Source organism: Mobula birostris, chromosome 25 (assembly GCF_030028105.1).
Source record: "Mobula birostris isolate sMobBir1 chromosome 25, sMobBir1.hap1, whole genome shotgun sequence".
Lineage (NCBI taxonomy): Eukaryota > Metazoa > Chordata > Chondrichthyes > Myliobatiformes > Myliobatidae > Mobula > Mobula birostris.
Window position 1 is genome coordinate 56,983,463 of NC_092394.1, and position 25,380 is coordinate 57,008,842.

Here is a 25,380-nt window from a genome sequence, read left to right on the forward strand (position 1 = left end):
CTACTGGGGGAGGTATGACCTGTTCAAAAGTGACAGTTTGCACCTGAACCTGAAAGGAAGCAATATTCTTGCAGGTAGGTTTGTTGGAGCTGTTGTGGGGGGGGGGGGGTTTAAACTAACTTGGCGGGGGTGGGGTGGGTGGTGTAGGAACCAGAGTGAAGGAACTCAGGATAGAACGTTTGGTAAAAAAATGAAAGATAGCATGCAGTCAGACAGTCAGGAAGGGCAGGCAGATGATAGGACAAAATAGCAGCCAGCAGGGTGAGTATCAGTGCATTAGGAATGCAGAATCAAAAAGGTTAGCAAATACAGTACTCAAAGTGTTATATCTCAAAGCATGGAGTATAAGAAATAAGGTGGATGATCTTGTTGCACTATTACAGATTGTCAGGTATGATATTGTGGCCATCACATGGTTGAAGGATGGTTGTAGTTGGGAGCTGAATGTCCAAGGTTATACATTATATCAGAGGGATAAGAAGGTAGGCAGAGGGGATGGTGTGGCTCTGCACGTAAAGAATGGATTAACATCAGTAGAAAGATGTGATATAGGATCCTTGTGGAGTGAGTTGAGAAACTGCAAGAGTAAAAGGACCCTGGTGGCAGCTAGATACAGGCCTCCTGACAGTAGCTGGGACGTGAATCACAGATTACAACGGGAAATAGAAATGGCGTGTCAAAAGGACAAAGTTATGATAGTCAACAGGAGATTTCAACATGCAGGTCTATTGGGAAAATCAGGTGGTAATGGATCTCAAGAGAATGAATTTGTTGAATGCCTACGAGATGGCTTTTTAGAGTAGTTTGTTGGTGAGCCTGCTAGGGGATCAACTATACTAGATTGGGTGTTATGTAATGAACCAGGGGCGATTAGGGAGCTTAAGGTAAAAGAACCCTGAGGAGCAATGATCACAATATGATTGAGTTCAACTCGAAATTTCATAGGGAGAAAGTAAAGCCTAACATAGCAGTATTTCAGTGTAGTAAAGGAAATGACAGTGGCATGAGAGAGGAACTGTCTGAAGTAAATCAGAAGGAGATGCTGGCAGGGATGTCAGCAGAGCAGCAATGGCGTGCGTTTCTGGAAAAAATAAAGGTGGTGCAGAATAGATGTATTCCAAACACAAATAAATACTCAAATGGCAAAATAACACAACCGTGGCTGACAAGGGAAGTCAATGCTAATGTAAAAGCAAAAGAGAGGACATACAACGAAGCAAAAATTATTGGGAGGACAGGGGATTGGGAAGCTTTTAAAAACCTACAGAGAGCAACTAAAAGAGTCATTAGGAGCAAAAAGATGAAATATGAAAGCAAGCTAGCAAACAATATCAAATTGGATAGTAAAAGCCTTTTCAAGTATGTAAACAATAAAAAAGAGATGAGAGTGGACTGCTTGAAAATGTGGCTGGAGAAATAATAATGAGGGACAGGTGAACTAACTGAGTATTTGCATTTGTCTTCACTGTAGAAGACACTAGCAGTATGCCAGATGTTGATGGGTGTGAGGGAAGAGAAGTGAGTGCAGTTACTGTTACAAGGGAGAAGGTGCTCAAAAAAGTTGAAAGTCCTAAGTGTACATATGGACCAGGTGAACTGCACCCTAGGGTTCTGAAAAGATAGCAGTAAAGATTGTGGAGGCATTAGTAATGATCTTTCAAAAATTATTGGACTCTAGTATGGTACCAGAGGACTGGAAAATTGCAAATCTCACTCCACTGATTCAGTAAGGAGGAAGGCAGCAGAAAGAAAGTTATAGACCAGTTAGCCTGACCTCAGTGATTGGGAAGATGTTGGAGTCAATTGTTAAGGATGAGGTAATGGAGTGACACAGGACAAGATTAGACAAAGTACGCATGGTTCCCTTAAAGGAAAATCCTGCCTGATGTACCTGCTGGAATTATTTAAGGAGATTACAAGTTGGATAGATAAAGGGGATGCAGTAGATGTTGTATAATAGGACTTTCATACGGCTTTTGACAAGGTGCCACATGAGGCTGCTTACCAAGTTAAGAGCCCATGGTATTACAGGAAAGTTACTGGCATGGTAGAGCATTGGCTGATTGGTAGGAGGCAGCAAGTGGGAATAAAAGGATCTTTTCTCATGGGCTGCCAGTGGCTAGTGGTGTTCCACAAGGGTCGGTGTTGGGGCCTCTTCTTTTTACGCTGTATATCAATGACTTAGATGATGGAATAGATGGCTTTGTTGCTGAGATTGCAGATGATACGAAGATTGATGGAGAGGCAGGTAGTATTGAGGAAACAGGTAGGCTGCAGAAGGATTTAAGACAGATTAGGAGAACGGGCAAGAAAGTGGCAAATGAAATACAATGTTGGAAAATGCATGGTCATGCACTTTGGTAGTAGAAATAAATATGCAGACTATTTTCTAAACAGGGAGAAAATCCAAAAATCTGAAATGAAAAGGGACTTGGGAGTCCTTGTGCAGAACACCGTGAAAGTTAACTTGCAGGTTGAGTCGGTGGTGAGGAAGGCAAATGCAATGTTAGTATTCATTCCAAGTGGTCTAAAATAGAAGAGCAGGGATGTGATACTGAGGCTTTATAAGGCACTGGTGAGGCCCCACCTTAAGTATTGTTAACAGTTTTGGGACCCTCATCTTAGAAGAGATGTGCTGGCATTGGAGAGGGTCCAGAGGAGGTTCACAAGAATGATTCCGAGAATGAAAGGGTTATCATACGTGGAGCGTTTGATAGCCTCGGGTCTGTACTTGCTCAGATTTAGAAGGATGAGGGAGGACCTCATTGAAACCTTTCGAATGTTGAAAGGCCTAGACAGAGTAGATGTGGAAAGGATGTTTCCCATGGTGGGGGACTCTAGGACAAAAGGGCACAGCCTCAGGATAGAGGGGCGCCCTTTCAAAACAGAGATGCGGAGAAATGTCTTTAGCCAGAGGGTGGTGAATTTGTGGAATTTATTACTATGGGCAGCTGTGGAGGCCAGGTCGTTGGGTGTATTTAAGGCAGAGCTTGATAAATTCTTGATTGAACCTGGCAAAAAAGTATGGGGGGTGCAGGCTGGGGATTGGAGCTAAGGAGGAGAAAAAGGATCAGACATGATTGAATGGCAGAGCAGGCTCGATGGGCCAAATGGCCTAATTCTGCTCCTACGTCTTATTATGTGGCTCTGTTGGTAAGACATGGAATTACATCTTGAGAAAGAGATCAGGAAATGTTGAAACTTTGTGGGTGAAGTTAAGAAACTGCAAGGGTAAAAAATCCATTATGGGAGCTTAGGAGGGGTGACGGCGTCTAACGGCAACTCCTTTGTTTGCATCTTCGGAAACAGTTCTATTTCTATCTTTAATATCTTTATTTTTCTCTTTCAGGGTTCTTTTGAAGATCCTGACCTGGAGTTACACGCAGGCTCCAGTTCTTTGCGGGAATGGGACCCGTTCTCGGGGTTCCACGACTGGCCGCTATTCAACATGCCAAGGGTTTGGCCTGAGAATCTCGACTGTGTTCGGAAGCCAAAGATCTCGGGGCTCTGGAGACGGGCGGACTGAGGGTCGGTGTCATGGCAGGAGATTCGTGTGTTGTCAGGGAGGCCGGAAAATCTTTCGCTGTGGGCCCAAAGACCCGATGTCTTTGCAATCTTTGGACACAGAACTTGAAAAAGGTGACAAAACAGTCTTTTAAGTTTGTAAACCAGCGGGTTGTTGTTATGTCTCCTGCTCGCCTTGAAAATCAGGGATACCTCCCTCTCCTTTCCCAGGGAGAGGGAGAACCTTTGGTTTGTCGATTGTCAGATGAAATGTGAAGCCTTTGGGGTAACTTTGGTCTGTGTCTTTGCTATTGCATAGCACACGCTTGGGCTCAGTGATGGTACCAATGCACGTGTTTTTTGCTGGTGGGGAGAGGGGGTTCGTTGTTCACTGCCGCTTACGCGTGGGAGGGGGGACTTTGGGGTTCTCACATGTAACTGTCATTCATTCTTTGGGGCACTTCTCTGTTTTTGTGGATGTTTGTGAAGAAAAAGCATTTCGGGATGTATATTGTATACATTTCTCTGACATTAAATTTGACCTTTGAACATAAATAATAGCCAAGATATGGGGCTGAGATTGTAAAGGGAGCCAGAAAAGGCATGTAATAAGGGCAATGTCACAATTGTAATGGGGGACTTCAATATGCAAGGGGATTGGGAAAATCAGGTTGGTGTCGGATCGCAGAGAATTTGTTGAATACCTACAAGATGGCTTTTTAGAGCAGCTTGTGCTTGAGCCTACTCGGAGAAAAGCTACCATAGACTGGGTGTTGTGTAATAATACAGATCTTATTAAGGAGCTTAACGTAAAGGAACCCTTAGGAGGCAGTGATCATAATGTGGTTGAATTCATACTGCATTTTGAGAGGGAGAAGCTTAACTCACATGTATCAGTAACACAATGGAAAAAGGGAATTACAGAGGCATGAGACAGGAGCTTGCCCAGGTGGATTGGAGGAGGGTACTGGCGGGGATGATGGCAGAGCAGAAGTGGCTGCCATTTCTGGGAATAGTTCACAAGGCGTAGGATAGATATGTCCCACAGAAGAAGTTCTCAAATGGCAGGGTTAGGCAACTGTGGCTGACAAAGGAAGTTAAGGACTGCATAAAAGCCAAGGAAAAGGCATATAAAGTAGCAAAAGTGAGTGGGAAATTGGATGATTGGGAAGTTTTTAAAATCCAATGAAAGGCAACTAAAAAAACTATAAGAATGGAAAAGGTGAAATATGAGGGCAGACTAGCCAATATTATAAAGTAGGATAACAAAAGTTTTTTCAGTTATATAGAGTAACAGGGAGGTGAGGGTTGATACTGGACCACTGGAAAAATAATGCTGATGAAGTAGTAATAAGGGACAAAGAAATGGCAGATGAACTTAATGGGTACTTTGCATCGGTCTTCATTGTGGAAGAGAGTAGCAGTGTGCCAAAGGTCCATGAGTGTCAGGCCGCAGGAATAAGTTCTGTTGCTATTACAAAGGAAAAAGTGTGAGACAAACTCAAAGATCTTAAGGTGGATAAATCTCCTGGACCAGATGGACTACATCCAGAGTCCTGAGGGAGGTTGCTGAAGAGATAACAGATGCATTGGTCACAATCTTTCAAGAATCACTTGATTCTGGCATGGTCCCGCAAATGTCACTCCACTCTTTAAGAAGGGAAGAGGGCAAAAGAAAGGAAATTATAAGCCAGTTAGCCTAATCTCAGTGGTTGGGAAAGTGTTGGAGTCTATTTTAAGGACGAGGTTTTGGGGTACTTGGAGACCAATAATAAAATAAGTCAAAGACAGCATGGTTTCTGTGAAGGGAAATCTTGCCTGACAAATCTATTAGTGTTCTTTGAGGAAGTAACCAGCAGGGTAAACAAAGAGGAAGCAGTAGGTGTCATTTACTTGGGTTTTCAGAAAGCATTTGATAAGCCACACATGAGGCTGCTTAACAAGATAAAATCCTGTGGTGTTACAGGAAAGATACTGGCATGGATAGAAGAATGGCTGACAGGCAGAAAGCAGCAAGTGAGCAGAAAGCAGAAAGGGAGCCTTTTCGGTTTGGCTGCCGGTGACTAGTGGTGTTCCTCAGAAGGTCAGTATTGCTTGTCAATGATTTAGATAATGGAATTGATGATTTTGTGGCAAAGTTTGCAGATGTTACAAAGATAGGAGGAGGGGTAGGTAGTGCTGATTGTAGCAGGACTTAGACAAATTGGAAGAATGGGGAAAAAAGTGGCAGATGGAATACAGTGTTGGGAAATGTATGATAATGCATTTTGGTAAAAGGAACAATAGTGCAGACTATTATCTAGATGGGGAGAAAATTCAAACATCAGAGGTGCAGGTGGACTTTGAGTCCTTGTGCAAGACTCCTAGAAGGTTAATCTCTCTACCACTACTGTCTACCTCTAATTTCCAAACCAATTTTGAATCTAATTATCTAGTTCACTTGAAATCCCAGATGCCTAAACCTTCTGGACCAGCTGATGTTGCAGGACTTGTGAAATATATTGATAAAGTGTGTTTGGACAACATCTGCTGTCCTGCCTTCATCAATCTCCTTTGTTAACTCCTCAAAAAATTCAATCAAATCAGCGAGACAGCCTTTTCCCTGTACAAGGCCAGGTCAACTAACCTTAATCAGTCACTGTTTTCCAATGAACATAAATCCTTTCTTTGCTGTTTTACTGAGGCAGCAGGAAGTAAGCTCACAGAGGGGAGGCTGGTTCCCACGAACAGCTGAGCTGTGTCGACAACTCTCTGCGGTTTGTTGCAGTAACGTGCAGTGCAGTTGCCATCTCAAGCTCACGATGGTGATGTCAAGGCCACTGGGCAGTAGTCAATAAGACACGTTACCTTATTTTTCTTAGGCACTAGGATGACTGTGGTCTTCTTAAACTAGGCGGGAATGACAGATTGAAGCAGGGAGAGGCTAAAAATGTCTTCAAGTAACCCTACCAGCTGACCTGTGCAGGTTCTAAGGACACCATCTGGGCCTGATGCTTTCCATGGGTTGTCTATCCGGACTGATCTTATGTTCACAACAGTAACTGTGGGTTGAGATTCACTGGCGATTGGAGACTATTGGGATGGCTGTTTCCATACTCATTTCCATCTGATCAAAACGAGAATGGGATCCACATTAGGAAAGGGTGTGCTGTTGTTAGCGATTCTGCCTGACTTTATTTTTAACCCTTTGCGGCATGTAAGCCCTACCACAGCTGACAGCTGGACTGAGACTCAGTTTTATACTAGTACTGTTTCTTGGCATCTTTGATAGGTTTAATTTGTATCCCAGTTTTTTGTACAGGTCAGGTTCATCTGATTTGAATACTACAATCCTGCACTTCAGTAGAGGGCAGATCTTCTGGTTCATCCACAGCTTTCAGTTTGGGATCAAATGGATTCAGTTCTAAGGTACACAGTCCTCAACACAACTGCTGACAAAAGCTGAGCTGGTGGTGACATGAACATCTGGGATGACTTCTCAGTGTTTGAACATGGACCAGAGGAATAACTCAACAGAGTCATGTATAAGCTCATCAGTTTTCTCAGACCAGCACCGTGTGACTCTGTATTGGATCCTCCCATTTCAAGGTTCACTTTGTAACACTGTGACCCTCCAGTCCTCTGATTACCTCAACAAAACTCCAAAAATCTTATATATAACCATATAACAATTACAGCACGGAAACAGGCCATCTCGGCCCTTCTAGTCCATGACGAACTCTTACTCTCACCTAGTCCCACCGACCGGCACTCAACTCATAACCCTCCATTCCTTTACTGTCCATATAGCTGTCCAATTTAACTTTAAATGACAACATCGAACCTACCTCAACCACTTCTGCTGGAAGCTCGTTCCACACAGCTACCTCTCTCTGAGTAAAGAAGTTCCCCCTCGTGTTACCCCTAAACTTTGGCCTTTAACTCTCAACTCATGTCCTCTGATTTGAATCTCCCCCACTCTCAATGGAAAAAGCCTATCCACGTCAACTCTATCTATCCTCCTCATAATTTTAAATACCTCTGTCAAGTCCCCCCTCAACCTTCTACGTTCCAAAGAATAAAGACCTAACTTGTTCAACCTTTCTCTGTAACTTAGGCGATGAAACCCAGGCAACATTCTAGTAAATCTCCTCTGTACTCTCTCAATTTTATTGACATCTTTCCTATAATTCGGTGACCAGAGCTGTACACAATACTCCAAACTTGGCCTTCCCCGCCAAATAACAGATAATACACCATATGCGATTAAATGATTACACTTTATAAGTATTTACTGGAACTATGTAATTAATAGAGATACAATATAAAAGGAAAGTAAAAGGCACCAGACTTATCAAAGTTCAACCACTTCGTGCACAACCGTTGTAGCTCAATTAACAGAGTCTTCTTTCCACCATTCGATCCCCTCTGACCTCCTCGACCTGCCACCTGGGACCAACCACGGTGGTCGACCAGACGCTCCACACGAGTCTGTCCTCGTCTCCTCTCCCCGCCGAAGATCCTGGGCCTCGGACTCCCGCTCGGGGTCCATTCTGTCGCCCAGCTTACAGTATCGCGTCTCCTCTCTCTGTTCCCATCGCGCCTTCTCCCCCAAAGCCTGCGAAAACAATAGCTTACAGACACACAGGAAAGAATAACGTCTATCCCAATTGGTTAGCAAATGAATACAAATTCTCGCTATTAGCTTTATAACCCAAACAAGTTGTTAGAGAGAGAACCACTGTCTCAGCAGTTAACATCGCAGAGAAGCCATTTTATTTTTAACATAACAAAGAAGCCATTTTATTAGCCTTAGCAGTAACATAAAAGAAGAAACCCCCTTACACTACCTTAAATCCCATACCGCCCCGGGATAGATCTAATTTGGCCATCCGATTTATCCAGCTTTACATATTCTAAGATATTTGGTACCTCTATAGTCTTAATATTAACATGCTCCAGATGCAAAATGTATCCCTTGGTGTGGTCATTGCCCACCTGGGTGCCTAGATGAATCAGAGAAGAAGATACGACTTAGGACCTCACCAACATCCCACAGCTCTGAACATAGACTACCAGTTGGGTATGCAAGGGAACCCATTCTGTATTGGTTAAAATCTTGCTCTAAATATAGAATGACATCCAAATATTACCTGGCCTCTTTTTTCCCATGACTGACCCCACACCAAACCCCACATGCCAAACCCTGCACACCCAGCCCCACACACCAAACCCCTCACACTGACATCACACATTGACCCCCACATAAACTACACACACTGCCCCCACACACGGACCTCACACACCAAAAATACATGTGTGTGTAGATGTGAACTTGTGACCAACGAGGCCATCCAATGTAACCGAGCCAGTGTAATCAAGGCCTGGATCTCTGGGATGTTGGCCTGCCAGAAAGTGATGATGTTGTAACACCTTACCTTCCAGTGAGATATTCTGCGTGCTTATTCCCATCTTATTCTCTCCTCATTCTCAGTAAGCCTTACATCAGTGGTAATAAAGCTACTGGAGAAGGACTGCCCGGACAGAATTTAGCTGCTTTTGGAAAAGCATGGACATTAGGCTAACAGTCTGGCTTTATGCAGGTCAGTTCTTGCCTCACAACTTCAGGACGGAGCTTTTGATGTTGTCTACGTGCATTTGGGGGAGGTATTTGACAAGATCCTTCATGGAAAGTTGATTCGAAATATTAAGTTGTTTCGGATTTACAGCAAGTTTGTAAAATGAATTATAGTATCAGCTTAGTCATAGTAGTCAGGGGGTAATGGAGATCTGGTTCTCTGACTGGGGGTGTGCAACTCATGCTGTTCTGCAAGAATCAGTGATAAGCTCTCTGTTGTTTATATGTACACAGAACAATACATCACAGGAACAGGCCCTTCAGCTCATGATATTGTACCTAACTAATTAAACCAGTAATCAAATGTCTAACGAAACAAGTCCATTCTGCCTACACAATGTTGATATCACTCCTTTGTCTGCACATACATCTGCCTGACCAAGAGCCTCCAGCGCCAGTCTTGGCACAGCATTCCAGACACCCACCGCTTTCTGTGTAAAAACTTGCCACTCACATCTCCTTTGAATATACTCCCTCTCACCTTAAATGCATACCTCTGGTATTAGACATTCTGACACTGGGAGAAAGATAATGGTTATCTTCTCTGTCCATGATGGAATTTAATGCAGACAATTGCAAGGTGTTGCTCTTCAGTTGGGGCAACTAGGGTAGGTCTTACACAGTGAACGGTACGACACTGTAGAATGTGGGACAACAAAGGGATCTGGGATTATAGGTTCATAATTCTTTGAAAATGGCGTCACAGGTAGAAAGACCCTGCAGCAGTTGGTGAGGTCAGCTGAGAAGATCATCGGGGTCTCTCTTCCCGCCATTATAGACATTTACACTACACGCTGCATCCGTAAAGCAAACAGCATTGTGAAGGACCCAATGCACCCCTCATACAAACTCTTCTCCCTCTTGCTATCTGGCAAAAGGCACCGAAGTATTCGGGCTGTCACGACCAGACTATGTAACAGTTTCTTCCCCCAAGCCATCAGACTCCTCAATACCCAGAGCCTGGACTGACACCAACCTACTGCCCTCTGCTGTGCCTATTGTCTTGTTTATTATTTATTGTAATGCCTGCACTGTTTTGTGCACTTTATGCAGTCCTGGGTAGGTCTGTAGTCTAGTGTAGTTTTTGTGTTGTTTTACACAGTTCAGTGTAGTTTTTGTATTGTTTCATGTAGCACCATGGTCCTGAAAAACATCGTCTCATTTTTACTGTGTACTGTACCGGCAGTTATGGTCGAAATGACAATAAAAAGTGACTTGACTTGAAAGGGTCATAAAGATCATTTTTGGCACAGTGATCTTCATAAATCAATGTATTGTATATAGGAGGTGGGATGTTATAAGACATTGGTGGGACCTAATTTGAGTATTGTGTGAAGTTTTGGTCACCTACCTTCAGGAAAGATGTAAACGAGGTTCAAAGAGTACAGAGGAGATGTACAAGGATGTTGCTGGCTTTGGAGGAGCTGAGTTATAAGGAGAGATTGAATAGGTTAGGACTGTATTCCTTACAACGTAGAAGAGTGAGAGGAGATTTGATAGAGGTGTATAGAATTGCAGCTATATAGGACCCTGGTCAGACCCCACTTGGAGTACTGTGCTCAGTTCTGGTCGCCTCACTTCAGGAAGGATGTGGAAGCCATAGAAAAGGTGCAGAAGAAATTTACAAGGATGTTGCCTGGATTGGGGAGCATGCCTTATGAGAATAGGTTGAGTGAACTCAGCCTTTTCTCCTTGGAGTGACGGAGGATGAGAGGTGACCTGATAGAGGTGTATAAGATGATGAGAGGCATTGATTGTGTGGATAGCCAGAGGCTATTTCCCAGGGCTGAAGTGGCTAGCACGAGAGGGCATAGTTTTAAGGTGTTTGGAGGTACAGAGGAGATGTCAGGGGTAATTTTTTTATGCAGAGAGTGGTGAGTGCGTGGAATGCCGGCGACAGTGGTGGAGGTGGATATGATAAAGTCTTTTAATAGACTCCTGGACAGGTACATGGAGCTTAGAAAAATAGAGGGCTATGGTAATTTCTAAGGTAAGGACATGTTCAGCACAACTTTGTGGGTCAAAGGGCCTGTATTATGCTGTAGATTTTCTATGTTTCTAAAATTATCAGGGCTATAGGTAGGGTAAATTTAAGCAGACTTTTCCCACTGAGGTTGGGTTGGACTACAACCAGAGGTTATTGGTTAAGAGCAAAGGGTGAAAATTTTAAAGGGAACATGAGGGGAAATTTCTTCACTCAGAGGGTCGTGCGAGTGTGGAGTGAGTGGCCAGAACAAGTGGTGCATGCACACTCAATTTCAACATTGCAGAGGAGTTTGGATAGGTACATGGATGATAGGGGTATGGAGGGCTGTAGTCCAGAGTAAGTCAATGAGAGCAGGCAGTTTAAATGGACTAAATGGGCCAAAGGGCCTGTTTTTGTGCTGTGCTTCTCTATGACTCTGTGTCTCTCATAATCTCTCCTAATCAAGTTTCCCCTTAGCCTCCACCACTCCAGAAAAAAAAACATTCAAGTTTGTCCAATATCTCCTTATAGCACATGCCTTTAATCAGGGCAGCATCCTGCTAAGCTACTTCTGCACCCTCCCCAAAGCCTCCACATCCTTCCTGTAATGGGGCGACCAAAACTGAATGCAACACTTCAGACTAACCAGAGTTTTACCAAGCTGCAGCTTGACATCCTGATTCTTGAATTCAGTGTCTTGACCAATAAAGGCAAGCATGTCATACACCTCCTTTACCACTTTACCATCAATCTGCGCAGCCACTTCCAAAGAACTATAGACTCTACCAAGATCTCTCTGTACATCAGTGTCCTAGAATTAACAGCATACTGTCCCTTTGCATTTGATTTCTCAAACTGCCACACCTCACACTTGGCTTGATTAAATTCCATCTTCTACTTCTACATATCTGTAAGTGATCTACATTCTGCCGTATCCTTCGGTAATATTCTACACTATTCACAATATCACCAATCCTTATATCATTTGCAAACTTACTAAACCAGCCATCTACATTTTCATCCAAGCCATTTATTAATATCACAAACAACAGTTGTCCCAGCAAAACTCCACTAGTCAGGAACCTCCAGCCAGATGAAACCTATCAACCACTGCCCTCACCCCCTATGGGCAAGGCAAGTCTGAATCCACACGGCCAAGTCACCATGGATCCATGCATCTCAATTTTCTGGATGAGCCTCACATGAAGGACCTACTCAGTGCCTTACTAACCCACATAGACAACATCCTCTCAAAAAATTTGTAAGATACAATTTGCCTTCCATAAAGTTCCTAATCAGCCAATGGTTTTTCAAGTGCACACAAATTCTACCCCTCCAAGAGCTTCCCTCTCACTGATGTGGGGCTCACAGATCTGTAGCTCCCAGGATTACACTTACCCTTGAACAAAGGGAAAGCATGGCTACTCGCCGTTTCTCAGTGACCTCACGTGTTGCTGCAGAGGACACGAAGATCTTGTGTCAAGACCCCATAATTTCATCCCTCACCTCTCTCACGTAACTCTCTCCCATCAGGTCCAGAGGACTTAGCCTCTTTAACCTCCTTCTTTACCCCAAATCATCTGTTAGTACACTCCACACTAATCTCCTTCACTTCAACATCCTTGTAAAATACCAAAGCAAAATACTCAAAAGAAGGATAACCCTTTCTCTTCTCCTCACTTGCCAATCACCTCCCATTGGCTCCCCTCCTCTTTCTCTTCTGGTTCACTGTCTTCTACTATTAGATTTCTCCTTCTTCAGTCTTTTACCTCTTCCACCTATCATCTCCTAGCTTCTTATATTATTCCCCCCCTCCGCCACCCACTGCCCCCTCACCTGGTCTCACTCATTACCTTCGAGCTTGTACACTTTCCCCTCCCCTCACCTTCTTATTCTGCCTTGCTTTCCAGTCCTGATGAAGGTCTCAGCTGGAATTGCTGGCGAATTATTCCCCTCCATAGACGCTGCCTGACCTGCTGAGTTCCTCCAGTATTTTGCCTTGCGCACTTAAGACCTCCCCTACATTCTCTGCCTCCAAGCTCATGTTTCCTCCTACATCCTGAGTGTCCCGCCTTCCCCCTAGCTATTCTCCAGCAAATGTAAAGAATTTGGATGAAAATGTAGGTGATTAGTAATTTTATAAGCAAAACAGAAATTGATGGAGTTGTGGATGTTAAGGAACGTTGTCAAAGGGCACAGCAGAATATAGGTAAGTTGGAAATTTGGATGGAGGAATGGCAGGCAGAGTTTAATCTGGACAAGTGTGAGGTGTTGCTTTTTGGGAGGTCAAAAGTACGAGGAAAGTAAATGGCAGGACCTCAGGAACATTAATATTAAAAAGGATCTTGGGGTGCGAGTCCATCACTTCTTGAAAGTGGCAACACAAGTTGGGTTGGGACACTAAGTATAAAATTTGGAATGGAGACTCAACAGATTGCAGATGCTGGAATCCCAAGCAACAAAGAATCTGCTGGAGGAACTCGCCCAGCTGAGCGGCAGTTGTGGTTGGCATTAAGGGTTGAGACCCTGCATCAGGTCTGAAAAGTAGACGGGAGATAGCCAGTATAAAGACAGAAGTCTGCAGGCAATAGGTGAAACTAGGTAAGGTTGGGGAGAGAGAACCGGGGTGGGCGTGGGTAAGTAAATTCAGGGCTGAGGGTTACCTGAAACTGGGAAATTCAATGTTCATAGCATCGGGTTGCAGGTAACCCCAGTGCAATACGTCAGGTATTGGTCTTGGCATATTGGCAAGTCAAGATACAGCTATATAAACCTTCAGTCAGGCCAGATGGAGTACTGTATGCAGTTCTGGTCACCACACTACAGAAAGCATGTGAAGGCTTTGGAGAAGGTGCAGAAGAGGTTCACTAGGATGCTGCCTGGGTCAGAGGGCATTAGCTACGTGGAGAGGTTGGTCAAATGCATTGTTTTCTCTGAGTGGTGGAGGCTGAGAGGAGATCTGATAGAAGTTATAAATTTATGTGAGTCAGCGATAAAGTAGATAGTCTTTTTCTCAAGTTGAAAATGTCAAATACCACAGTGGAGGGAAGATTAAAGGAGATTTACATGTCAAGTTTTTTCACACAAAAGGTGGAGGTGCCTAGAATGGTGGTGGTGGTGGTGAAGGCAGGCATGAGGGCAACATTTAGGAGGCACAGAGACAGCCACATGAATAGGCAAACAGATAGGATTAACTTAGACCGGCATTACAGCCAGCACAGACCTGATGGGCCGAAGGGCCTGTTCCTGTTCCATATGTAACTGCCCCGGATTCACCAATCCGTGTGCTTGGGATGTGGTAGAAAACCAGAGCACCTGGAAGAAATCTGCTGAGTCACAGGGGGACTGTGTAAACCCCTCACAGGCAATAGTGGGGGTCAGGACCAAACGCGAACCCGGGTATCTGGAGCTGTAAGGTGGCACCACTGGATTGAGAGGACTCTGTACAACCTCCACTCTGAGAGTGAGGTTGTTTCGGTCTCTGCACAGAATCTCCTGTCCCCATCCTCCACATCCTTCCAGTACGGTAGGCACTGTGGCTGCTGCCGCAGGCCAGAGACGGGCTCTCTCGGAAACAGACAGGCCTGGCACTGGCACTGTCTCGGGCTGGCGGCCCTCCACCTGATGCTGCAGGTTAATTTGTTTCTGTACTTCTGTCACAGGCTGAGTCAGATTTGACCTGTCCTTTGGAAATTCTGATTCAACGTGGATCGTAACACACCTTTCAAGCACCATTAACTAAGGCAGCAGGAAACTGGAACGGGAGCATCGCTGGGTCTCTGTCTCCTACTGCAGCTGCCTTGCTAGCACTGGGATAAGCGCCAGCTCATTCCAAGCAGTTGTCAGGCAGGTCTTCGAGACACAGACCCACAATGTGAAAAGTAAGTGATGACCTTATAGAGGTGCATAAAATCACGGCGGGCATGAAAGGGGTGAATGCAGTGTTTTTCCCAAGGGGTGGGTATCAAAAAGCAGACAGCATAGGTTTAAGGTGAGAGGGGAGAGATTTAGTGGGAACCCGTGGTGCAAACTTTTCTCCCAGAGGTCAGTGTTTGGCGTAGGCTACCAGAGGAAGTGGTTGAGGCAGGTACTGTACATTAACAACACTTTAAAGGTACTTGGACAGGTACATAGATAGGGACATGGGCCAAATGCAGAAATGGGACCAGCTTAAAATTGGAATCTTGGTCAGCATGGACCAGGAGGGCCAAAAGGCCTGTGTGGCACTCTGATTCAGATTTACTGGTGCTCACTGCCCTAACCCTGGCTGTCCTACACGTAAACTCAGAGTCACACAACAATACAAGCCCTTCAGTCCATTGAGTCTAGACGCAGCAGACTCGACGGGCCAAATGGCCTAACTCTGTTCGTATCTCTTATGGTCTCACACACCAACGTGCTGAGCTGTGAGCGGAGTCGTTTCGTACTGATCCTCCTATGGTCCACATTACGGAGAGCGTGGTATCTCTGCCAACCCAGCTACCTGGGTTAGTATTCAAGGACTCGGCAGCTAACCTCGATCAGTATGCCTCAGCTGTCATGAACTTTATTTGGAAATGCACGGAGGACTGTGTGTCTCGCAAGACGATCCGGGTATTCCCTAACCAGAAACCTTGGATGAATTATGAGGTCAAGTCCCTTTTAACGGCTAGAGCTGCGGCTTTTAGGTCCGGGGATACCAGTTGCTACACAGAATTCAGGCGTGAACTCCAGAAAGCCATTAAGGGCACCAAGAGGCAATATTGAGCCAAATTGGAAGACCAGGCTAACCAGAGGGATGCCAGTAGACTATGGCAGGGTCTAAATGAGATCACTGGGTGCAAAGAAAAGGCTGGGAATATCAATAACTGTGGCACTTCTCTTCCTGACGAACTTAACGTATTCTACACAAGATTCAAACAGAAGAGGAGCGTCCCGCTCCATCCGGATGAACCGGACCTGGTGGCATCGAGATTCATCGTCACCGAGGAGGACGTTAGATGGGCCTTCCTGAAGATAAATCCAAGGAAGGCGACGGGCTCAGATAGCGTCCCAGGTCGGGTTCTCCGGGCCTGTACAAGCGAGCTAGCTGGAGTGTTTGCTGACATCTTCAACTGCTCCTTGTCTAAGATCCCCTCGTGTTTTAAGAAGGCAACGATAGTCTCAGTGCCGAAGAAGAGCAAGGTGGCATGCCTGAATAACTATCGACCTGTGGCTCTGATGTTAATTGCTATGAAGTGCTTCGAGAGATTGGTTATGGCACACATCAACCACAGCCTACCGGTCAACCTCAAGGCTTTGCAATTCGCCTACCGGAGCAACAGGTCAAAGGCAGATGCCATCTCTCTGGCCCTACATTCCTCCTTTGAACACCTGGAGAATAAAGACGCATATGTAAGGCTCCTTTTCATTGACTACAGCTCTGCCTTTAATACCATCATTCCAAATAAACTGATTCCTAAGCTCCAGAACTTGGGCCTTAGCACTCAGATCTGCAGCTGGATCTTCAACTTCCTCACAGACAGGACCCAGGTTGTAAAAATAGGGGACAAGCTCTCCTCTACAATCACTCTGAGCACCGGTGCCCCACAAGGCTGTGTACTCAGCCCCCTGCTGTACTCACTGTACACCCATGATTGTGTAGCCAAGCTTCCATCAAACTCAATATAAAAGTTTGCTGATGACACAACAATTGTAGGCCGTATCTCGGGTAATGATGAGTTTGAGTACAGAGAGGAAATTAAGAACCTGGTGGCATGGTGTGAAGACAATAACCTATCCCTCAACGTCAGCAAGACAAAGGAATTGGTTGTTGACTTCAGAAGGAGTAGCGGACCGCACGACCCAATTTACATCAGTAGTGCGCAAGTGGAACAGGTCAAAAGCTTTAAGTTCCTCGGGGTCAATATCACAAATGACCTGACTTGGTCCAACCAAGCAGGGTTCACTGCCAAGAAGGCCCACCAGCGCCTTTACTTCCTGAGAAAACTAAAGAAATTTGGCCTGTCCCCTAAAACCCTCACTAATTTTTATAGATACACCGTAGAAAGCATTCTTCTAGGGTGCATCACAACCTGGTATGGAAGTTGTCCTGTCCAATACCAAAAGAAGCTGCAGAAGATCATGAACACGGCGCAGCACATCACACAAACCAATCTTCCGTCCGTGGACTCTCTTTACACCACACACTGTCGGAGCAGTGTTGCCAGGATAATCAAGGACACGACCCACCCAGCCAACAGACTTTTCATCCGTCTTCCCTCCGGGAGAAGGCTCAGGAGCTTGAAGACTTGTATGGCCAGATTTGGGAACAGCTTCTTTCCAACTGTGATAAGACTGCTGAATGGATCCTGACCTGGATCTGGGCCGTACCCTCCAAGTATCCGGATCTGCCTCTCGGTTTTTTTGCACTACCTTACTTCCCATTTTTCTATCTTCTATTTATGATTTATAATTTAAATTTTTATACTTACCAATTTTTACTATTTTTAACATTTTTAATATTTAATATTTGTAATCCAGGGAGTGTGAAGCACAGAATCAAATATCACTGTGATAATTGTACGTTCTAGTGCCAATTATTTGGCGACAATAAAGTATAAAGTATGAAGTACCTGTGGCCTACCACGGGCCTCGGCACCCCCATCTCCTCTTCCGTGAGGAACGCCCTGCCTGGACTGACTGTCTGGCTGCCAGCAACTTTGCTCAGTTCTGGTCGACAGAACATGTTGGGATGAAACTGGTGTTGAAACATGTGGTTCCTAGTGGGGCCGGGAGAGAAGGGGTGTTCAATTCTGTTCTGCAGCTTGAGAGAATGAGAAATGAGCAAGTAAATTAATTCCTGACTGAGTCACATGCAATGTCAGTGATTACTTTCCCAATCCCCCTACAACACAAACATTCCCAGCACACATGGTTATCCCTTCACCCTAAGCAGCTGCCTCCGGAACCAATTTCACTCCCCCGTCCTGTCCCCAGAGTCAACAAGCTTCCTCTGCCTTACACAGTGAGAAGAGAGATCAAACGGCATTCAGCCGGTGCCGTTCCCAGACTCAGCCGTGGCAGTGATATGGGACCCAAGGCAGGACGACCCCTCTGCCTCAGAGTGGGATGGCTGGCGTGCTGTTCCCATCCACTCAGAGGAACATCTTATCCAAAGGACAACAGCTTTGAACCGAGTACTCGGGGAGTGTGCACACCCTCTCACTGATGTCTTCACGGACATCTTCAACACTTCACTCTTCCAGGCTGCTGTCCCACATGCTTCAAATCAGCCACCATCAACCCTGTACCAGAGAACTCTACACCTTCAGAACTAAATGACCACTGCCTGGTGGCACTGACACCAATCATCATGAAGTGCTTTGAACGGCTGGTATTGGCATATATCAAAAACTCCATTTCAGCCACATGGGACACTCACCAATATGCTTACTGACAGAACTACTCTACAACAGATGCCTTAGCATCTATCATGCACCTGGTCCTTACACACCTAGAAAAGGACACTTCTGTCAAAATCTTTTTTCTGGATTTTAGTTTGGCATTCAACATGATTGTCCAACAGACCTTGGTGAATAACCTCCTACTCCACACCACTGTGCAGCTTCCTCATCAGACAGTCAGGATGCTTCTCCCTCCCTTCAGCTTTAACATGGCTGACCCCAGGGCTGCCTGCTGAGCCCACTGCTGTACACTCTGCTCACACCTGACTGCACGCCCAAACACCCAAGTAATCACATTGTCAAGTTTGCCGATGACACCACAGTGGTGAGACTCATCATCAACAACGATGAGGCAGCCTTCAGGCGTGGGAGAGCTCGAGGCAGCTGCCAGGCAAGTAACCCCCTCCACAATGTTAACAAGACAAAGGAGATGGTTATTGACTCTGGGAGAGCTCACACCCCTTTTTACATCGGTGGTACAGCAGTGGAAACTCCTGGAAGTGCACGCCTTACACTTCATCTCATGGCCCCAAAACACATGATCACAAAAGCCCTCTCATTTTAACCATTTTAGCCCTAGGAAAAAACCCAGGCTATCCACACGATCAATGCCTCTCATCATCTTATACACCTCTATCAGGTCACCTCTCATCCTCTGTCGCTCCAAGGAGAAAAGGCCAAGTTCACTCAACCTATTCTCATAAGGCACGCTCCCCAATCCAGGCAACATCCTTGTAAATCTCCTCTGCACCCTTTCTATGGCTTCCACATCCTTCCTGTAGTGAGTTGACCAGAATTGAGCACAGTACTCCAAGTGGGGTCTGACCAGGGACCTATATCACTGCAACATTACCTCTCAGCTCTTAAACTCAGTCCCACGGTTGATGAAGGCCAATGCACTGTATGGCTTCTTTAACCACACAGCCAACCTGCACAATACAGGCCCCTTGGCCCACAAAGCTGTGCCGAACAAGTCCCTACCTTAGAACTACCTAGGCCTTACCCATAGCCCTCTATTTTTCTAAGCTCCATGTAGCCATCCAGGAGTCTCTTAAAAGACCCTATTGCTTCCGCCTCCACCACCACCGCTGGCAGCCCATTCCACGCACTCACCACTCTCTGTGTAAAAAACTTACCCGACATCTCCACTGTACCTACTTCCAAGCATCTTAAAACTATGCCCTCTCGTGCTAGCCATTTCAGCCCTGGGGAAAAGCCACACGATCAATGCCTCTCATTATCTTGTACTCCTCTATCAGGTCACCTCTCATCCTCCGTCGCTCCAAGGAGAATAGGCCAAGTTCACTCAACCTATTGCAAGTACAGAGGAAGAACTACTAAACTTAATTGATATAGTTGTTGAAGAAAGTGAAAAAATGGGTCTGTCTATTAATTGCAAAAAGACAGAATGTATGGTGATATCCAAAAAGAAGGAGAATCCTATCTGTAGGCTGAAAATAAACGGGGAAGACATAAAACAAGTAAAGAACTTTTGCTATTTAGGAAGCTGGGTGACATCAGATGGCAGGTGCGACTTGGACATCAAAAGAAGAATAGGGATGGCAAAAGACACCTTTACGAGAATGAAGAGTATACTGACCAACACTAAACTAGGCATGACAACCCACCTCAGAGTACTGAAATGTTACGTTTATCTAGTTATGTTATATGACTCAGAATGTTGGGACAATATCTAGTACCATGAGGGAACGAATTGAAGCAGCAGAGATGTAGTTTTTGAGGAGGATGCAAAGAATATCATGGACGAAAGCAAAAGGAAGGCAAAGACAAATGATGACGGAGACAGCAGCCAGAGAACTGGAAATGAATACCAATGGATTGATCCACTTGACCCGAAACAGGAGTGTGTGGGCCATGACAGTCAAAGCTTAAACTGGGCATGGCACCTGATGATGATGATGATGATGACGCCTCCAAGTGGGGTCTGACCAGGGCGCTATATAGCTGCAACATTACCCCTCGGCTCTGAAACTCAATCCCACAACTGATGAAGGCCAATGCACCGTATGCCTTCTTAACCACAGAGTCAACATGCGTAGCAGCTTTGAGTGTCATATGGACTTGGACCCCAAGATCCCTCTGATCCTCCACACTGCCAAGAGTTTTACCATTAATACTATATTCTGCCATCATATTTGACCTACCAAAATGAACCACCTCACATTTATCTGGGTTGAACTCCATCTGCCACTTCTCAGCCAAGTTTTGCATCCTATCAATGCCCCGTTGTAACCTCTGACAACCCTCCACACTATCCACAACACCCACAACCTTTGTGTCATCAGCAAATTTACTAACCCATCCCTCCACTTCCTCATCCTGGTCATTTATAAAAATCACAAAGAGTAGGAGTCCCAGAATAGATCCCTGAGGCACACCACTGGTCACCAACCTCCACACAGAAAATGACCCATCTACAACGACTCTTTGCCTTCTGTGGGCAAGCCAGTTCCAGATCCACAAAGCAATTTCCACTTGGATCCTATGCCTCCTTACTTTCTCAATAAGCCTTGCATGGGGTAGCTTATCAAATGCCTTGCTAAAATCCATATACACTACACTACATATTGATTCTCTACCTTCATCAATATGTTTCGTCACATCCTCAGAAAATTCAATCAGGCTCGTAAGGCACAACCTGCCTTTGACAAAGCTATGCTGACTATTCCTAATCATATTATGCCTCTCCAAATGTTCATAAATCCCGCCTCTCAGGATCTTCTCCATCTACTTACCAACCACTGAAGTAAGACTCACTGACCTATAATTTCCTGGGCTATCTCTACTCCCTTCCTTGTATAAAGGAACAACATCCTCCAGGGTAACAATCTCGGTATTGCTACCTGTGCCACGTGCGAGTGAGGCGAGGAACAGAAGGATTATACAGATCAATACGTGGCTGAGAGGATGGTGCAGGAGGGAGGGCTTCAGGGTTTTAGATAATTGGGCTTTGTTCCAGGGAAGGTGGGATCTGTTCCGACGGGACCGTTTACACCTGAACTGGAGGGGTACTAACATCCTTGCAGAAAAGTTTGCTAGTGCTGCTTGGGGGGGTTTAAACTAAATTTGCAGGGGGCAGGGATCCAGAATGTGAGAGAGGATAGCGAGATGAAGTATAAAGGACAGGTGGGGACTACACGGTTCCGGAATATTAAGTGTGAAGTAGAGAAAGGTGAGGCGGAACGAGTGATAAGGAGGATACATGTGCAGAGGGATGGTCTGATGGAGCATGGAGTTAAATGTGCAGAAAGAGTAAGTAAATTTAAGAAGGACAACAAAATTCAAGGGGCGTATAGCCCGGTGAGAGTTCGGGGAGCTGGGTTATGCACAATAGGCAGTGATTTAAACAGAGAGAGGAGAAATGGGTTAAAAATTCTATATCTGAATGCATGAAGTGTCAGAAATAAGGCGGATGAGCTTGAAGCTCAGGTGCGAATGGGTAACTATGATGTTGTTGGGATAACTGAGACATGGCTGCAGGGGGATCAGACCTGGGAAATGAATGTACAAGGGTATACGTGCTATTGAAGGGACAGAAAGGTGGGCAGAGGGGGTGGGGTGGCCCTGTTGGTGAGGAATGAGATTCAGTCCCTTGCAAGGGGGGACATAGAATCAGGAGAAGTAGAATCAGTGTGGATAGAACTGAGGAACAGTAAGGGCAAAAAGACCCTAATAGGTGTTATCTACAGGCCCCCAAACAGTAGCATGGATATTGGGTGCAAGTTGAATAGGGAGTTAACAATGGCATGTAGCAAAGGAAATGTCGCAGTAGTTATGGGGGATTTCAACATGCAGGTGAACTGGGAAAATCAGGTTGGTACTGGACCCCAGGATAGGGAGTTTGTAGAGTGCCTACGGGATGCATTTCTGGAGCAGCTTGTAGGAGAGCCGACCAGGGATAAGGCTATTTTGGATTTAGTGTTGTGCAATGAACAGGTTTTGATTAGTGATCTTGAAGTAAAGGAGCCATTAGGAAGTAGTGACCATAGTATGATAAGTTTTTATCTGCAAGTTGAGAGGGATACGGGCAGATCAGAAGTGTCAGTATTGCATTTGAACAAAGGAGACTATGGAGCCATGAAGGAGGAGCTGGCCAAAGTTGACTGGTCGGATATCCTAGCAGAAAAGACAGTGGAACAGCAATGGCAGGTATTCTTGGGAATAATGCACGAGGTGCAAAATCAGTTCACCCGCCAGAGAAGGAAGAATTCAAAGGGGGGAAAGTGGCCACAGTGGTTGACAAAGGAAGTCAGAGATAGCATAGCATTAAAAAAGAAGTATAACAGAGCTAAGGTGAGTGGGAAGATGGATGATTGGGAATTTTTTAAGGAGCAACAGAACTTAAACTAAAAAGGCAATACGGGGAGAAAAAATGAGGTATGAACGCAAGCTAGCTAGGAATATAAAGGAGGATAGCAAAAGTTTTTTTAGGTATGTGAAGAGAAGGAAAATAGTTAAGAACAATGTTGGGCCCTTGAAGAATGAATTGGGAGAAATTGTTATGGAAAACAGAGTCATGGCAGACAATTGATAAGTACTTTGGATCTGTCTTCGCTAGGGAAGACACAAGCAATCTCCTAGATGTATGGATGGGCCAAGGACATAGGGTAACAGAGGAACTGAAACAGATTGACATTAGGAAGGAAATGGTGATGAGTAGACTGATGGGACTGAAGGCTAACAAATCCCCAGGTCCAGATGGTCTGCATCCTAGGGTACTAAAGGAGGTGGCTCTGGAAATTGCGGATGCATTGGTGATCATTTTCCAATGTTCCTTAGATTCAGGATCAGTTCCTGAGGATTGGCGAATGGCTAATGTTATCCCACTTTTTAAGAAAGGAGGGAGGGAGAAAACAGAGAACTATCACCCTGTTAGCCTAACATCCATAGTGGGGAAGATGCTAGAGTCCATTATTAAAGATGAAAGAGCGGCATATCTTGATAGCAGTGATAGGATTGGGCCGAGCCAGCATGGATTTACCAAGGGCAAATCATGCTTGACTAATCTATTGGAGTTTTTCGACGATGTAACCAGGAAGATGGACGCGGGAGATCCAGTGGATGTGGTGTACCTTGACTTTCAGAAGGCATTCGATAAGGTACCACATAGGAGATTGGTGGGTAAAATCAGAGCTCATGGCATTGGGGGGAGGATATTGACATGGATAGAAAACTGGTTGGCAGATAGAATGCAAAGGGTAGCAGTGAATGGGTGTTTCTCGGAATGGCAGGTGGTGACTAGTGGGGTGCCACAGGGCTCGGTATTGGGACCACAGTTGTTTACGATTTACGTCAATGATTTAGAGGAAGGCATTGTGAATAACATCAGCAAGTTTGCTGATGTTACTAAGCTGGGTGGTAGTGTGACATGTGATGAGGATGTTAGGAGAATTCAAGGTGACTTGGATAGGCTGGGTGAGTGGGCAGAAACTTGGCAGATGGTGTTTAATGTGAATAAGTGTGAGGTTATTCACTTTGGGAGCAAGAACAGGAAGGCAGATTATTATCTGAACGGTGTGGAGTTAGGTAAGGGAGAAATACAAAGAGATCTAGGAGTACTTGTTCATCAGTCTCTGAAGGTGAATGAGCAAGTGCAGCAGGCAGTGAAGAAGGCTAATGGGATGTTGGCCTTTATTACAAAAGGAATGGAATACAAGAGCAAGGAAATCCTTTTGCATTTGTACAGGGCCCTGGTGAGACCACACCTGGAGTATTGTGTGCAGTTTTCGTCTCCAGGGTTAAGGAAGGACATCCTGGCTGTGGAGGAGGTGCAGCGTAGGTTCACTAGGTTAATTTCTGGGATGTCCGGACTGTCTTACGCAGAGAGGTTAGAGAGACTGGGCTTGTACACGCTGGAATGAAGGAGATTGAGGGGGGGATCTGATTGAGACATATAAGATTATTAAGGGATTGGACAAGATAGGGGCAGGAAATATGTTCCAGATGCTGGGAGAGTCCAGTACCAGAGGGCATGGTTTAAGAATAAGGCGTAGGTCATTTAGGACAGAGTTGGGTTGGAACTTCTTCTCCCAGAGAGTTGTGGAGGTGTGGAATGCGCTGCCTCAGAAGGCAGTGGAGGCCAATTCTCTGGATGCTTTCAAGAAGGAGCTAGATAGGTATCTTATGGATAGGGGAATCAAGGGGTATGGGGACAGGGCAGGAACCGGGTATTTATAGTAGATGATCAGCCATGATCTCAGAATGGCGGTGCAGGTTCGAAGGGCCGAATGGTCTACTTCTGCACCTATTGTCTATTGTCTATTGTATCCACAACTGTCCAATCCTCTGGAACCTGTCCCGTCCTCATTGATGCAAAGATCATTGCCAGAGGCTCAGCAATCTCCTCCCTCACTTCCCACAGTAGCCCAGGGTACATCCCGCCTGGTCCCAGTGACTTATCCAACTTGATGCTTTCCAAAAGCTCCAGCACATCCTCTTTCTTAATATCTACATTCTCAAGCTTTTCAGTCCACTGCAAGTCCTCCCCACAATCGCCAAGATCCTTTTCCGTAGTGAATACTGAAGCAAAGTATTAAGTACCTCCCGTATCTCCTCCAGTTCCATACACACATTTCCATTGTCACAGTTGATTGGTCCTATTCTCTCACGTCTTATCCTCTTGCTCTTCACATACTTGTAGAATGTCTCGGGGTTTTCCTTAATCCCATCCACCAAGGCCTTCTCATGGCCCCTTCTGGCTCTCCTAATTTAATTCTTAAACTCCTTCCTGCTAGCCTTATAATCTTCTAGATTTCTATCATTACCTAGCTTTTTGAACCTTTCGTAAGCTCTTCTTTTCTTCTTGACTAGATTTACTACAGCCTTTGTACACCACTGATCTTGTACCT

General features: G+C 45.2%; 1 long non-coding RNA gene across 1 annotated transcript; it reads right to left on the reverse strand.

The window, feature by feature from the left end:
- Positions 1-7,834: 7,834 nt before the first annotated feature.
- On the reverse strand, positions 7,835-25,140 carry LOC140187770 (uncharacterized). Its single transcript, XR_011883150.1, has 3 exons — positions 25,073-25,140; positions 17,681-17,871; positions 7,835-8,101 (listed from the first exon to the last, which is right to left on the reverse strand). It is a non-coding gene; the product is annotated as an uncharacterized lncRNA (long non-coding RNA).
- Positions 25,141-25,380: the final 240 nt, after the last annotated feature.